We start from the raw sequence: 17292 nt of genomic DNA on the forward strand, positions 1-17292 counted from the left end.
GAAAGTGCTGATACTTTCAAGACCGGTTGAGGCTGGTTCCAACTTTCCATTAACAAGCCAACTTGAATGTGGCCAATTAGAACGGAGCAAGTACAGACACTGTGGTAGCAAAAATAAATTCATAAGGAGTTCTAACAAATCAGCATGAAAGGTGCAGATTCTCATAACACAAGTGCAAATGTGGATATGAGAAGTGCCCTCATGTCCATTCATCTGAAGGGATGCTCAAACTGTTCCATGCTTTAAGACATCACCATCCCAAAAAACATTTTTTCTTACCTTTTTTAAAGACTTTTGTAAAATCAAGGGTTCTAAAGACCTATACCAAGGCTCCTTTTCCAGTGGTGCAGTATTCCAACATAAACCCCTGGCGACAGTGCTGCTGTTTAATTGTGAAGCAGACTTGATGGGCTGAATAGGCAAATTCTGCTCCCATGTTTTATGGTACTACATGCAGTAAGGAATGCCATTTCAGAGTCAAATGCCAATGACAGTTTGCGAGAACTAGAATGACAAGATAGCCAACTGGTGCATCAGTGCATCTTGGGAGGACATAATCCACACTTCTGTGGGTTTACAAACCTCAAGAAACCTTTAAAGGATGGTAAGTCTGGATTTGAAATAGGATGGCACGACAGAGTTGCTGCAATCTCATGCCAAAGAGTTTAACAAATTAACATCTGTTAAACTCATAGCAATGATCACAACAGAAACAGAGGCTGTCAACATAACACCAGCATCAAAACAGCTATGAAAAGGCTTTTGAAAGACTTTTCCACATTAAACTATTGAGAGCCAGTTTAAAGGGAACAACCCCTTAGGATTCAATGTCACTGTATGATACAAAACACAGATGAATGAGAGTTGTTGAGATTCCCAGGATGTTCCTTACACTTCATATGTTACCCATGGAAAGTTATCTGAAGAACCCTCATCATCAACACTGCAAATTCCATTCAGCCAAGATTCCTCAACCTTTTCAACACCACTAATGCTCTGCCTCTCACATCCTGCTCTGTCATCTCAACATACCTTGAAAAAAACACTAAATTACTGATATTTTAATTTAAAGTGTAAGAATTATTTAAAGTGCTATTTGATTCTTTTATTTACATGCTTACATTGTTTTGGCCAAAATTCTTAAGCTGTGGTACCCAACCAGAGGAAAAAACTTGACTTATAAAATTTATCCTAATGGGATGCATTCCTGGAAATTATGTCCCTTGTAAATCGAGGAATTACTGTAAACTAGTCTACAAATTTGAGGGGGATACATGAGGAAATGAAGGTACATGTCAATGAACAAGCCAGAACAACGTACTGTAGCCTAGAAACTGCAAGGGAGGTATGGATTTGTAAATAGAGACAATGAATCAAAAAGACAAAGAAGCCAAGCTACATTTTTGCAAGTTATTGGATGGGCCTTGGAACACTGTGCATAATTCTTGGAACCACATTTTGACGTCTTAAACAATGAGATGAGATGGAGGAGGTTTGACTGAAAGATAGCAGGAATGAAGTACTAGACAATATAGCTATTGCTCTTTGGGCAAAGGAAATCTCATTACCAACATTCAAACTAATGGTGCAAAACAATTCCTTATGGGATTTGAGCTAGGACAGAGGCAGGTTTAAAATCCTGCAAAGACTAGGGAAACACTTTTTAAAATCTGGAACATAACAGTTTACTAAAATGAGTTTCATCATCACAGGCAGAGGAATACCATTACTGACAAGTCAGAATCAGGTTTAATATCAATGGCAAATGTGAAATGTATTAACTAAGCAGCAGCAGTACACTGCAATACATGATGAATATAGAAAAATAAATCAATTTTATTAAGTATACATATGTAGATTATATAGTTATATTAAAAATAGTGCAAAAACAGAAATAATAAAAAGTGAGGTGGTGTTCATTTCTAAATGTCCTTTCAGAAATCAGATGGCAGAGGGGAAGAAGCTGTTCCTGAATCACTGAGTGTATGCCTTCATGCTTCTGTATCTCATTCTTGATGGTAGCAATGCAAAGAAGGCATATCCTGGGTGATGTGAGTTCTTAATAATGGATGCCGCCTTTCTGAGGCACTGCTGCTTGAAGATGTCTTGGATATTATGGACGTTAGTACCCATGATGGAGCTGACCGATTTTACAACATTCTACTGCTTCTTTTGATCCTGTGCAGTAGCATTCCACCCCCTCCCCCCAAACCACACAGTGATGCAGTCAGTTAGAATACTTTCCATGGTACGTTTGTAGAAGTTTTCAAGTGTTTTAGGTGACAAATCAAATCTCCTAATGTAATATAGCTGCCGTCTTGCTTTCTTTGTAACTGCATTGTTATGATGGGGCCAGGATAGCTCGTCAGAGATATTGGCACCCAGGAACTTGACATTGCTCACTCTGTCCACTTCTGATCCCTTTATGGGAATTGGAGTCAGATACCTTCTTGGATACTTATTGCCTTTCCTTCAGTGCACCACAATATCACACCCAGGTACACATGGTAGGTACCAGTTCAACCAGGTACCTACCATGTCCAACTGTGTAATTTAAGTGACATTAAGGAAAGAAGGGATTAATTGAGATGGAAACACGAATTAGGAAAGAAAATTAGTAAAGGCATTGAAAGAGGAAGTAAGCATTTTAAAAGGAGTCTGCATAGTCCTCAGCCCTTCCACCTTCTAAAGACTATGTACATTCCCTTCATCAATGGTGCCCCATCATTGCAATATTAATCTTTTTAGAAAAACCCCTTGCTAAACAATGAATTACACCACTTCAGTTACAGAAATTCTATTATTATCACTATTCATGGTAAAGGAATACATTTTTAATGGATGAAAAGAGAAGCTGAAATTTAATAATGGGGATGCACTGTGACTCCAACCACTTGGGGTGGGCTAAATGGTAAAAGGTTGTAGCCAGTAAGTAGAAAAGTGAAAAATAGAGAGAGCTGACTGTGAGGACAGAATCATCAAATTTATATTTAACCATGCTATATTCCAGATTCTTTCTAGTTGCTCACATTCTTCTTTGAACTTTTGACTTTTAACTTATTTATCTCAGCACTTATAATTTATAGGATTTGCTTTCTTTCGTCTCCTTTCTTCCATTATATTTTTGATTTCATCTGTCATCCATTTATTCTTTAGATAAACCAGGAATGCGAGCAACTAGAAAGGATCGCTATTACTGATCCAAAAAGATTACATCAACATATCAAGAACATCACTGGTAAAAAGCTCCTCTGTTCTTCAGGTGGTTGTTTGAAAAAAAAGGACAGTACCATTATCATGGAAAAAGATGAGATTATGAACAGATGGACTGAGTATATTCAGGAATTGTTTGAAGATAATCGAGGTGAAAAACCAGAAATTAAGAACATTGAATCAAAGTTCATAATGCAATAAATAAGATGAAGAAAGGAAAGGTAACAGGTCCTGATGAATTAGTAATAGAGCAAATTATCACCCTTGAAGATTATGGTATTACCAGAAGAGATGAAAAAGTCAGTATTTATCACTCTTCCTACAAAACCTGGAGCAATAGAATGTGAATTACATAAGACCGTAAGTTTAATGAGTAATATCACCAGGATACTTGTAAGAATTTTGATGACAAGAGCTAAAAGTAAGATACAAGCTGAAATAAGTAAAGAACAACGAGCTATCCAAGTGCAGAAAGATTTGTTTGTTTTATCGACTATACAAATGCATTTGATAAAGTGAAGCACAATAAGTTATTTGAAATATTACAGGAAACTCTAGTTCTGGATTTGGAAGACCTCCCCCCAATCAGAAATCTGTACTGGGAACAAACTGTAAGAATAGATAGAGAAGTGAGGAAGTTTACGAAAGTCAAGAGAGGCGTTTTCTCCCCTGATTTGTTTAATGTGTAGAGTGAAACAATGTTACAAAAAATAAGAGACATCTTGGGAATCAAAGTTGGTGGTGAAAACATCAATAATTTCAGATATGCGGAAGACACTGTGTTAATTGCAAGTATGGAGGAATAACTACATATTGATATAGTTGTTGAAGAAAGTGCAAAAATGGGTCTATCCATCAATTTCAAAAAGACAGAATGTATGGTGATATCCAAAGCAGCCAGAGAACTGGAAAAGAATACCAATGAATTGATCCACTTGACCCAAAACAGAAGTGTGGGGGCCATGGCAGTCAAAGCTCAAACTGGGCATGGCACCTGACGATGACAACTGTGCAAATTACATCGACAAAGCCAGATCTGAAAGAGGCCATTTTCCACATGAACAAATTTTCTGGAGATAATATAGAAAGGTAAATTATTAGTTGAATCAGTGGCAGAGTCTACAGGACCAGCAATAGGAAAAGTGGAATGCACAGGAATGAAATTGACAAGATTAGACTCCAGCAAGAACACTGGACAGCCAAGTTGAAATGAAGGTTTGCGAGGGATGTCTGAGAGTCCACAGGGGCCTCAAAGGGTTCTTTCAATCAAGTAGCCAGTGGACACACACAAGAAATAGCAGGAAAGTTGAACTTCAGTGATGGATCAAAATGTGTACAAAATTGACACTGAGAAGTGCAGACTATTTTTGCTTAGGTAAAAGATTAGCATCACCTTTTTTAAAACTAGCATAAAAGATGCCAACTGAATGCAATAGTTAAGATGCACAATTGATAGTTATTTGCACAACCTTTCAACAGTCCATCACCTTGTATTGCAGTGCAGAATTCATGGTTGACTATAATCACCACACAAAACGTTACTGAGTAATCAATAAGAAAGGTGGGAGAAATCAACTCCTGAAATAATTCCCATTCTTATCCAAGTGCCAGTTGTAGTGACCTTGATAGTTTTGGTAAAGATACCAAATGACATTTGCGTACCATTAAGATTCACATAGCATGGAAACCAGTTCATTGTGGACCATTAAGCACAAATTTCTCAAATCCTCTACATTCTCATCAAGTTCCTCCCGACTCTATCAATCATCTACAGGGGACAACGAGCAATCTCCGATTAACCTGCCAACCCACACCTGTTTGGTATATGAGAGGAAATCCACATCGTCACAGGGTGAATGTATAAAGTCCACTGGGGAAAGGACTGGAACTGTGAGAAGACAACTCCACTAGCTGTGACACCATGCTGACCAATTGCAAAGTATACAAAGCCTTATTAAGATACTTAATTATAGCACTATCATTTGACATTAATGAGAATTAGATTACTGTCAGAATAGTTGCATTTAACACTAAGCTAGTTTTTGAAAAGGTTTATTGTAAGTTACAAAGAATCTCTTTTGAAGTTTATTTTACAATTTTGTTCCATTTATATTTCCAGTTGTGAAGGACACACAAAATAATCTGAGATGACACAATAAATACAGTTATTAAATCTACATAAAACAAAATACACTCCAATTTTCAGGATTCTTTGAACCATATCACACTCGAACCAGTGAGAATTGGAGTTTCTATTACCTGGCAGGAAGTTAAGTGTACTTTAAACTGCTAATTACATTTTGTGTCCTTCTGATGCAACACACCCAATTTGCTTCAGTGTAATGTCTAAATGACAAGTCTCAAGGTCAGGTTAACTGCTGTCTACCTGAGCTATTAATCCAGCTTCAGTACAGATATTTTGTAACATGGCTCATCCACTGACTTCTTCCTTATTTTGCAGATGCATTTGTAACAAGTTTCCAAGTTACTTACAACAGCAACTCCAAGTCCATCCCGTCCAAAATCATATTCAAACATTTGCTTGCACAGGGACAGAAGTAGACTATTTAGCTTCATTATCTGAATTCAATAAGATCATGACCATCTATGATCTGCTGCCCACACCCTTTAATACTTTGGGGTAACAACAAAAAAAATTTTTTCAGATTTAAAAATGAAAATTAAGATTTAAGAAAGTGATGGGTAAAGCCTCGTCCAACACAGGCACTTACCCACATCTATAACGAGTACTGCCACAAGAAAGCAGCATCCATCATCAAGGCCAAGCTCTGTTCTCACTACTACTATCAGGCAGGAGGTACAGGAGCCTTGGATCGCTCATCACCAGGTTCTGGAACAGTTATTACCCGACCACCATCGGGCTCCTGAACCTGCGTGAAAACTTCACTCAGAACAATTAACTAATTCTATAACCTACAGACTCACTTTCAAGGGCTCTGCAACTCACGTCCTCAGTATTATTTATTTATTTTTAAATTGCACAATTTGTCTTCTTTTGCACGATGGTTGTTTGTCAGTCTTTATATATTGTCTTTCATAAATTCCACTATATTTATTTATTTTCCTGTAAATACCAGCAAGAAAATAAACCTCAAGGTGGCATACAGTGGCATATACAGTGCCTTGAAAAAGTATTCAGCTCCAACTCACATAAATAAGTATTACCACCAGGGATTTCAATTAATTTAACTGATCAATTAACCCTAATGCACTGATGCAGTTTTAAATTTACACCACACGTAACAGTAAATAAAAACATATCCTTTCCTATAAAGACTTCGCAAAGCATCATTTAGAAGATGCTGTAAAGATGCAACTGGAGATGAAGTTGGCTCCACAATCTCCAAGGCCTTGTACAAAAATAGTAGAGTGGCAGGAAAAAGCTCTTGCCCATCACTTTGCCCAGCAGTTTAAAGAAGCTCTTTGCCAAGTATCACTTAGAAGATATTGTAAAGATGTGGAAGAAAGTCTTGTGGTCAGATGAGACTAAAGTGAATTTTTTGGCTTCAAAACCAAGTGGAACATGTGGCAAAAAGCTAATATTGCACATCAGCCAGGGAACACTTTCCCTATTGTAAAATGTGACTCATGCTCTGGAGATGCTTTGCAACCGCAGGGACTGGATATCTGATCAGGATTGATGGGAAGATGAATGTTGCTACATACAGTGAGATCTTGGATAAAAATCTGTTAGCATCTGCCAGAAAGCTTAAACTGGGGAGGAAATTTGCCTTTCAGCAGGACAACAACCCAAAGCACACTTACAGAGTAACCTTGAAGTAAATTCAAACTTAGAAAATTGATGTCCTTGAGTGCTTCAGTCAAAGTCCTGACCTTAATCTGATTCAACATCTCTGGCAAGATCTCAAGGTGATTGTCCATCGTCACTACCCAACTAACCTGGCAGAGGTTGAGCAATTTTGCAAGGAGGAATGGGCAAATCATGCTCCATCCTGTTGTACGAAGCTAATAGAGACTTATCCAAAACGTCTACTGGCTATAGTAGCTGTGAGAGGTGGGTGGTTCAACTACATCAAATCAAGTTTATTGTCATTTAACTATATACATAAGCACGTAGATAATATATAGAACCATATATATATAAAACCAGATGTTTCTTTGAACCAGGGTGTAAAGCACAGTAGCACACATAACACATGATAACTTATGAAGGTAAAGATAAAATCTACAGATGAATCACACATAAACAACAAACTAAAGTGTATAAATTTCAAATACTGGAAGGTATGGAACAGATTAACCAGTGGTACTTTGAAGACAATGAGGCCAGGAGTTCAGAAGCCTGGGGGAAAAGACTGTTTCTCATCCTGACCATTCTTGCCTTTATGCATCATAGTCTCCCGCCTGATGGTAGAAAGTCAAAGAGAACGCTGGATGGATGGACAGGTGGGATCCTTAATAATACTATAACCCTGTGTATGCAGCGCTCCAGATAAATGTCCCCGATGGATGGTAGGGAGACTCCTATGATTATCTCAGCTGTTCTCACAGTCCTTTGTAGGGACTTTTGGTCCAATGCTCGACTACTTCCATACCAGATGGAAATGCAACTTGTTTGGATACTCTCAATCGTGCTCCTGTTAAGATGGGGAGTAGGAGCCTCACTTGTCTTTCTGTTCAGGAGGTGATATTATGAGGTCATCCATGATGCAAAATCCCCAGAACTTGGTTCACTTAACTCTCTCTATGGAGGAGCCATGCATTTGGAGAGAGAGATGGTTTGTCTGCACCTTCCTGAAATCCACAATGATTTCCTTTGTCTTCTCAAAATTCAGGCTTGGGTTGTTCTTCTCACACCAATCCACCAGCCACTCCACTTCCTCTCTATACTCCATCTCATCAACATTCTTAATAAGGCCAACCATGGTTGTGTCATCCACAAACTTGACGACACGGTTTGAGCTGGATCCTGCGACAGTCATGCGTTAGCCAATGTACCAAGCAAAGGGGGGGGGGGGGGGGGGGGGGTCAAAACTTTCAACTGCTGAGATTTCAGTTTTAGAATTCCTAGTTTTTCATGCTTTAACAATTTTCCCTGTTTTATGTGCTCTACTGTGAAAAAAGGAGCATGTGATTCACAAATAAAAATTCTCAGTTTATCAAGATCCCTGGTTATAATAAAGGTTTGGGGGCTGAATACTTTCACAAGGCACTATATATACTTTGATAATATATTTATTTTGACTTTGATGAAAGACAGCAAATTTCTATTATCCTCTGTGAGGGTTCCTAAACTTCACTCCTGAAATTCCTGGCTCGCCTTGTTAATACTCTACCTTCTGGTCCTAGTTCCCCAGCAAGGGGAATAGTTTCTCTCATTTTTTTAATTTAATTTTATTTAGAGAATAGCTTCTTCTGGCTATATGAAATGCACTGCCCAGCAACCCATTGATTAGGCAACAGAGCCCAATCACAGGACAATTTACAATGGCCGATTAACCTGGCACCTCTTTGGACTGTGGGAAAAAAACCAAAGCACCCAGAGTAAACCCACACGTGCACTCTGACAATCTCCAAGCTAGGGTGCTGTATCAGAGGGATATTAGGACAGCATACATCCTCTGTTTCATGGAATCCTGGTTAGCCCCTTCTGTACAGGACGCAGCAATTCAGACTAACGGGTTCACTATAAGACTGTTGAGTCTCTCAAAAGCAGAACTGGTGGTGTACGTCTCATGATCAACTCCTCATGGTGTACTAATGTGTTGGTGACGTCCCAATTTTGCTATCCAGACCTGAATATCTTGCAATTAAGTGCCGTCCATTTTACCTGTCCTGGTAGATTTCAGCAATCTTTTTAGTAGCGGTGTACATTCCACCCTAGATGATCCGAGCAACGTGATCAACATGCAAGAAACAGCCTTCAGCATCATTTTGGGGGAGTAAAAAGGCCAGCTTGAAAAAGTAGTTAAATAATCACTTGTAGACTTGCAGCTCCCTACACAATTCCCTTGACCATTTGTCCCCCCATCCCTTCCCACCGATTTCCCTCCAGGCACTTATCCCTGTAAACGGAACAAGTGCTACACCTGCCCTTACACTTCCTCCCTCACCACCATTCAGGGCCCCAGACAGTCCCTCCATGGTGAGGCAACACTTCACCTGTGAGTCTGCTGGGGTAGTATACAGTCGGTCCTCCTCATCCGTGGGGGATTGGTTCCGGGACCCCCCTCCCGCGGTCACCAAAAAACGCGGATGCTCAAGTCCCTTATTTAACCTGTCTCAGTGCGGTGGACTTTAGGACCTAGGGGAGCCCCGGACCTTATTTAACCTGTTTCAATGCAGTGGACTTTAGGACCCGGCGGAATTCTGAATCAGTAGTGTTTCTGTTCATGAAAATAATCACGATCACAATTGAAAATGAAGAGAAAAAGAATAATAAACTGATCAAAAAGAGGTGAAATGCCATCAGTCATTGAAAAAGTGTTAGGCTACAGTCCGTCAACGATCAGAACAATTTTAAAGGATAAAGTGAGAAAGGCCCTGCCCCGATGAAAGCTACAATTATTATTAAGCAACGCAGTGGTTTAATTATTGAAATACATATGTTTCAAGTGTTTTATATGCATAGAAAGCTAAAATATATACTATATACTAAGACAAATGTTTGACTGACGCTAAATAATACCGAATGTACCTGTTCCGACTTACTTAGTAAAAGAACTTATGTTTTCTTTCGATCCCGATCCGCAGTAACCTATGCACATCCTCCCATATACTTCAAATCATCTCTAGATTACTTATAATACCTAATACAATGTAAATGCTAAGTAAAATAGTTGTTATACTACATTGTTTGGGGAATAACGACAAGAAAAAGTCTGTACATGCTCAAACAACAACTGCTGGAGAGAGAACTTCTGAGTTTTCCCGATCCGTGGCTGGTTGAATCCGCACATGTAGAACCCACGGATAAGGAGGGCCGACTGTACTGTGTCCAGTGCTCTCATGCGGCCTTTTATATATTGGTGAGACCCGACGCAGACTGGGAGACTGATTTGCTGAACACCTAAGCTCTGTCCGCCAGAGGAAGCAGGATCTCCCAGTGGCCACACATTTTAATTCCATGTCCCATTCCGATATGTCAACCCATGGCCTCCTCTATTGTCGAGATGAAGCCACACTTAGATTGGAGGAACAACACCTTATATTCTGCGTGGATAGCCTCCAACCTGATGGCATGAACACTGATTTCTCTAACTAATTAATGCCCCTCCTCCTCTTCTTAACCCATCCCTATTTATTTGTTCATTTATTTAATTAATCAATTAATTAATTTTTCTACTTCCTTTTTTTCCTCTCTCTCTCTTTCCCTCTCACAATAACTCCCTGCCTGTTCTCCATCTTCCCCTGGTGCTCCCCACCTTTCTTTCTTCCAAGGCCTTCTGTCCTATGATACTCCCCCTTCTCCAGCACTGTATTCCTTTTGCCAATCAACTTTCCAGCTCTTAGCTTCATCCGTCCTCCGCCTGCCTTCTCCTTCCTTTCAGGTCTCCCCCCCCCCCCCCCCCCCCCCCGCTCCCACTTTCAAATCTCTATTTCTTTTTTCCGTTAGTCTTGATGAAGGGTCTTGACCCGAAACGTCGACTGTACTTCTTCCTATAGATGCTGCCTGGCCTCCTGTGTTCCACCAGCATTTTGTGTGTTGCTTGAATTTCCAGCCTCTGCAGATTTCCTCATGTTTACTTGTAGACCAAACCAGTTTTGTCAAAAACCACCTCCCCTTTTTTAACATATGCTGTCTTTTAAATATCTTATAATCACCTTCAGTTGGGATTCCTGAATGTGTTATCTCCTTGGACGCAGAGAAAGCATTTGATTGTGTGGAATGGAATTACCTCTTTGCTGTTTTAAAAAAATTTGATTTTGGACCAAGTTTCATCACGTGCATTAAACTGTTATATTCGTGTGCCACTGCCTGTTTTGACCGACTCTCAGCAATCCCAACCTTTCAATCTCAAGACGTGGAACCTGCCAAGGGTGCCCCATAAGCCCCTTACTTTTCGATCTGGCCATAGAGCCACTGGCGATTGCGTTCCGCAGTTATGCAGATCTGATGGGGATTTGGAGGGAGGGAGTTGAGCACAAAGTCTCCCTTTAAGTTGACAATTTATATCAAACTTTTTATATCAAACCTGATTACCACCTTACCCCCCATATTCTCACTCCTTAACAAATCTAGCCTGTTTTCAAGATATAAACTTAATTTACACAAGAGCGAACTTTTTCCAATAAATGGAGAAGCACAAGTGTCCGAATTCCACAACCTCCCTTTTAAGGTAGTGAATAACCAATTTACTTACCTTGGAGTCAAAAGTAACAAGGAATTATAAGCGTCTTTTTGGAGTAAATTTCACTAATTTGTTAAATCATACTAAACAGAGCCTAGCATTGTGGTCACGCCTGTCCATGTCCCTGATGGGCCAAATTAATGTTGTCAAAACGAACATCGTTCTTAAACTCTTATACCTTTTTCAATTCATACCAATTCTTAGGGCTTGCAGGACTGTACTTCCTACAAAGTGAAACCCAGCAGCATGAATGGCAGTGATGCTTCACCAACAGAAGAGCAACGCCTTTTATGTCTGCTTTGAAATGGAGAATATAACTACAGATGTGAAGAGCCGGTGACTCTGTGATATGGCCTGGAGGCCAATGTCAGGCTGTCTTTCAGGAGGACGAACACTCGCAAGGCAGCAGGCACTGATGGAGTACCTGGTAAGGCTCTGAAAACTTGTGCCAACCAACTCACAGGTGTACTCGAGGACATTCACAAACTCTCATTGCTCTAGTAGTTCCCATCTGCTTAAAAGAGCAATAATTACACCAATGCCCAAAGTGTGATTTGAGTTGCCTTGAAGACTTTCTCATCATGTAGCATTCACATCTACAGTGCTGAAATAGTTTGAGAGGTTGGTCATGGCCAGAATCAACTCCTGCCTCAGCAAGCACCTGGACCCACTGTAATTCACCTATCACTACAGTAGGTCAACAGCAGACGCAATCTCAATGACTCTTCACACAGCCTTAGACCACGTGGACAATACAAGCACCCATGTCAGGATGCTGTTGACTATAGCTCAGCAATAACACCATCAATTCCTACAGTCCTGATTATTAACAACGGAATCTTGGCCTCTATACCTCCCTCTGCAACTTTATTCTTGACTTCCTAAGTGGAAGGCCACAATTTGTGCAGATTGGTAATATCTCTTCCTCGCTGACGTTCAACATTGGTGCACCTCAGGGATGTGCGCTTAGCCCACTGCTCTTCTCTCTCTATACCCATGTCTGTGTTGCCACTCATAGCATCAGGCGCTTTAAAGATCTTTTTAAAGACAACTGGTTTGCATCATTTCAACAACTGTCTGCAAAGTTTAACTTACCCAACACTCAAAGAAGACTTTAGGAATGAAAATTGGTATGGATTGAAAAAGGTATAAGAATTTAGGAAAGATGTTCATCGCTGTCTGGTACAGTATGGGGCTACTTCACAGGATCGAAAGAAGCTACAAAAAGTTGTAAAATTAGTCAGCTCCATCTTGGGTACTAGCCTCCACAGTATCCAAGACGCCTTCAAAGAGCAGAGCCTCTGAAAGGCAGCCTCCATTATGAAGGACCTCCATCACCCAGAACATGCCCCCTTCTCATTGTTACCATCAGGAAGGAGGTACTGGAGCCTGAAGGCACACACTCAATGATTCAGAAGCAGCTTCTTCCCATATGCCATATGATTCCTAAATGGGCATTGAACTCATGAACACCACCTCACCTTTATTATTGTTTTTCACTATTTTAACTATTGAATCTATATATATATATATTTATTGTAATTGATCTACTCATTTTATTTATTCTATAGTATCACGTATGGCATTGTACTGCTGTCGCCAAGTTAACAAATTTCATGACATATGCCAGTCATATTAAACCCAAGTCTGAAGAAGGAATGTACAAACACAGAGGACGCCAGAATTGAACAGTGAAGCCCCAAGCTGTAATCGCATCTTGCTAACCATTATGTTCCTCAGCTCCCTTCAGTATTTAAAAAAAATATGAATGCATTCTGTAACTTAGAAGCTTCTCCAATTTTAACTTTTAGAGTTTTGGCTTCATTCTGATAAATCTTACATCTCACTCCATGAATACTTTCCTTTTAAGGTCTTCTGTCCAAATGTGCCCAAAATATTCAAGGTTAGGATTGGAACTTTGTACTGAGCTTTCAATTCGTTCTTCTTAATGGGGGCCAGCACTGCACTATCTACTTCGACAAACACAAACCTTTAAGTGCCTAACTGCTTGACCAAAGCTTGTCATGAACGGACCTTGTGTTTGGTTTGGATTAATCTTGAAATATGAATGTTCCTTGGGCTCAAGTCGATTTAATGTAACTCTTTATAAGTAAATTTTAAATATTATCTTTTGATTCATTACATCACTGTGTGGCAGCAGTGTATACAGTAAATAAGATAAGGGGTTTTGTGAACTTGAGCTGGGAGGCAGCCTGGATGTGGGCAGCAAATCAGCAGCCAATGTAAATGCCTTCAGTAAAGTCAAGAAAAAACTGTAAAGCAAATAGAACCTCAAACTGAAGCACCAGTCCTTTGCTCAGTAGTGACTGTAGTCCTGGCTATCTAACCTGATCCCAACATGACCCAATGATCTAAAAAAACTACCCCTCCTGGTTGGGTCAGATTTCAATTTTATTCCCTGACAAATCTCTGCCACAAAACTTATGGGCTAAGGCTACGTACTGGTCAGTCTTTTAGATCACTATATACTCTGTATTTTCACCATTTAGGAAATAGGTGATTGTTTCTTTAACCGTCCAAAGCAGATTATCTCATATTTTGCCTATTAAAATTCATTTGCTAGATCTATTAATATCTAACGTTTCCATATATACAACTTACATTTGTCTTGCTGTCATTGGAAAATCTTACACGGGTGGGGCTAACTATCCCATTATTTGGGTAATATAAGACAAATAATTGCAGGCAGCATTGGCAATATCCTGCCAGTCTGAGTATTTGTCGATTATCCACTCTAATTTCCTACCGAGGGGCATATATATTCTGCTCTGACTTATCAATGCAACAGTAACAAAATTGAAATGACGCTTTTCCTTTCGAGTTCATTTTCTTTTCGGCTCAATTGTCACCCGTTGATTTAGCATCCCGTTAATGAGTAAATAGAAAAGGCCAACTTTCCTGGAGGGGTACTATGCCGTAATTACGCAGGGCAGCGATGTGGTAAAATGCAAAGTTTTATACTTCTGCATCTTAAAACTGAAAAATGAAAATGCATGGCTACTCGAGACATTCACGTAAACTCTGCAGGAGTTGACTCGCTGACAATACTCAGAAATATTGATTTGCTAGCCAGACACTGCACTGCCCTGTATGCCCTGCTCCGTTCCGCCTGGCCTGACTCTTCATTACCACACGCACAGCCGGCATTATTGTCCGCTGGTAACAATGGTATCAATCTGGCTCGTGCCGGTCCCAACCGGAACACTTCCACCACTATTAATTCAAACTAAGAATAACAGGCACACACTTTCCACTCATATTGCGCCGGCGCCTTTTCAAAGCCAGAAACGGATGGGCGGACAGAAATTCAAACAAAACATGCAATTATGTTATTCCAATGTCCTAACACAAAACAAACTCTTTATCTAAACTATCCCTGTTTATATTGATTCCAATTAAGATTTCAAAATATTAATGAAATGGTGGTGGCATTTCAATATAGATGATGATATTGGAAGCTTAAAAAGTTGATGGATGGTTGTGGAAATTATCTGTTCGCCTTTCCCCCCGCAAAAAAATCTGGCTGCAATCACTGGAAAATTTCTTATCGTCAAAACAAACAATCGGAGAGGGAAACGCCACCATTTAAAAACATTACAGCACGCCTCAAAGTTTCCATCGTTCCCGTTATGTCGGAACCATGGTCTTTGTATTTTTTTCCTTCTCAGAAGAGGTAGTTTTGTACGAGTGGATGGAGAGCTCTGGAGAGGTTGCCAGCCCAGCTCCCAGGCACCGAGGAGCTCGGAATACTGTCTCCTTCACAGGAGCAAGTGCTGCGGCAGACTCGCCCCACACAAGGGGAGGCGGGCGGGCAACCATCACTGCATTACTCTGTCTTTGTAACGCAGATGACCCTTTTTCGGTCCGGTTATTAAAGAAATAAGGGCCCCTTATATTTGAAAGGACGTGCTGGCATTGGAGACGGTTACAAGAATCCCGGGAATGAAAGGGTTAGGGCTTTTGATAGCTTGGGTCTGTACTCCCTGGAGTTCGGAAGAATGGGAGGGGGGAGAAGGTGTCATTGAATCCTATCGAATATTGAAAGGCCTGGAGTGAATTTGGAGAGGCTGTTTCCCATAGTAGGGGAGTCTACAGAGGGCACAGCCTCAGAATACAAGGACGAGTGGATCGCTGCAGATGTCCCTTTGGAACAGAGATGAGGATGATTTTTTAGACGCTTTAGATGGAATTAGTTGTCACAGAGAGTTATGGGGTTGAGAGGGATAATAAATCACCCATGATTAACTGATAGAGCAGACTCAATGGGGCGAATGGCCTAATTCTGCTCCGGTATCTAATGTTAATACCGGGGATGGTGGCGAGACCCTTTGCACAATCGAGCAACGAAATGGAGGCCAGCATCATTTCTCATCTAATATGACATTTCAGGAAGGTACTGCTCGTCGCCCAAACGTATGCAAATTTGGCGGCATGGTCGGGATGTTTCGATTTTAACGCAACGCTTTATTTTCAAAAATATAAATTCCGTTTCCAAACGCCGCCAGCGGGGAACGCCGGCCGCCCACGTCACGGCCCACGCTGACGTAATGCCGATTGACAGCCCCGGTCAGCGAGTCAGCAACAACGGGAGGCGGGAATGCCGCAATGGACACTGGGATTTCCAGTCTCGCCTTCAATGTGGGGGTACCCGAGGCCGAGCAGCTGTCTGCCGACTCGTAGATTCCCTCCACCCGCAACACCCGCGCCCGGCCCCGGAACCCACGGACGACCCACCGCAACACTATCAGCCCCGCACAACATACACAAACGTCCACCCGCTCATCGGCACGAAAATGTTTGTCACACCGACCCCATTCAAACAGTCGGTTCACACACAAGCTTTTCAGAAACATGGCATCCCCTCCTTCACGAAACGTATTTCCAACACACACCCGATAGTACTTACGCGAAATAACGGCCCAAAAGATTTGGTAAAGCGTCTTCTCTTTTTAGGCGGAATTTTTAAAAAGTAATTGGGGGACGCACAAGAGAAAGATGACGATCGCCCTTTGCCATAAAAATCTTGCCCCGGCCGATTAGGAAAGAGCGACGCATACAACCCAACAGTGGCGATGGACAGCGTGTAAAAGGAACAGCCTCCCGCCCAGCGCAGCCTTTTAAAGCCTCGGTCCGAGGACCCGGATGCTGATGCCACCCCGCCCCCTCCCTCCTGGTTACCACAACAACCACCCGCCTGTCCATGCCGGGCAGTGGGCAGCGGCTGGTCAGCCTGGCCCGGGGAAGGGCCGCTGCTGACAGCAGCGTCTATAAATACACCAGTCTGCTTCAGATAGGGCTTCGGTGCCATGGTACGTTCACAACGGGACGCGACGGTGCGGATTGACCTGCTCAGTTCCTCCAGCATTTCAAAGTTCAAAGTAGATTTATTACCAAAGTGCGTTTATCTCGCCCTGAGATTCTTTCATTCCTATGTGTCACTCTGTAGTTCTTTTATATAAATAGAAATAAGTTTTTTAGAACTAATAAACAGGCGACGTTTCGGCGTCAAGATTTTTCATCCGGACTGATGAAGGGTTTTAGCTCGAAACGTCAGCTGTTTATTAGGTGCTGTCTGAATTCCTCCAGCAGATTGCGTTTATTGCTCTGGGTTTCCAGCAATTACGGTAGTGTACTACCGCAGAAGGCCACATGAGTGGCAACAGTGCTATTATTGTGGAGTAATGTAGTAAAACTGTATTGAAAGTTTTGACAGTGAATGTATGGA

General features: G+C 41.1%; 1 protein-coding gene across 2 annotated transcripts in view; it reads right to left on the reverse strand.

The window, feature by feature from the left end:
- The window catches only part of LOC132395467 (antizyme inhibitor 1-like), a 48779-nt gene extending 32110 nt beyond the window's left edge, over positions 1-16669 (reverse strand). For both annotated transcript variants that reach the window (XM_059972139.1, XM_059972129.1), the window contains exon 1: positions 16474-16669. The gene's annotated coding sequence lies outside the window, so the exon portion shown is untranslated. The remainder of the gene's footprint in view (positions 1-16473) is intronic.
- Positions 16670-17292: the final 623 nt, after the last annotated feature.

The sequence above is a fragment of the Hypanus sabinus genome, chromosome 1 (assembly GCF_030144855.1).
Source record: "Hypanus sabinus isolate sHypSab1 chromosome 1, sHypSab1.hap1, whole genome shotgun sequence".
NCBI classification, from domain to species: Eukaryota; Metazoa; Chordata; class Chondrichthyes; order Myliobatiformes; family Dasyatidae; genus Hypanus; species Hypanus sabinus.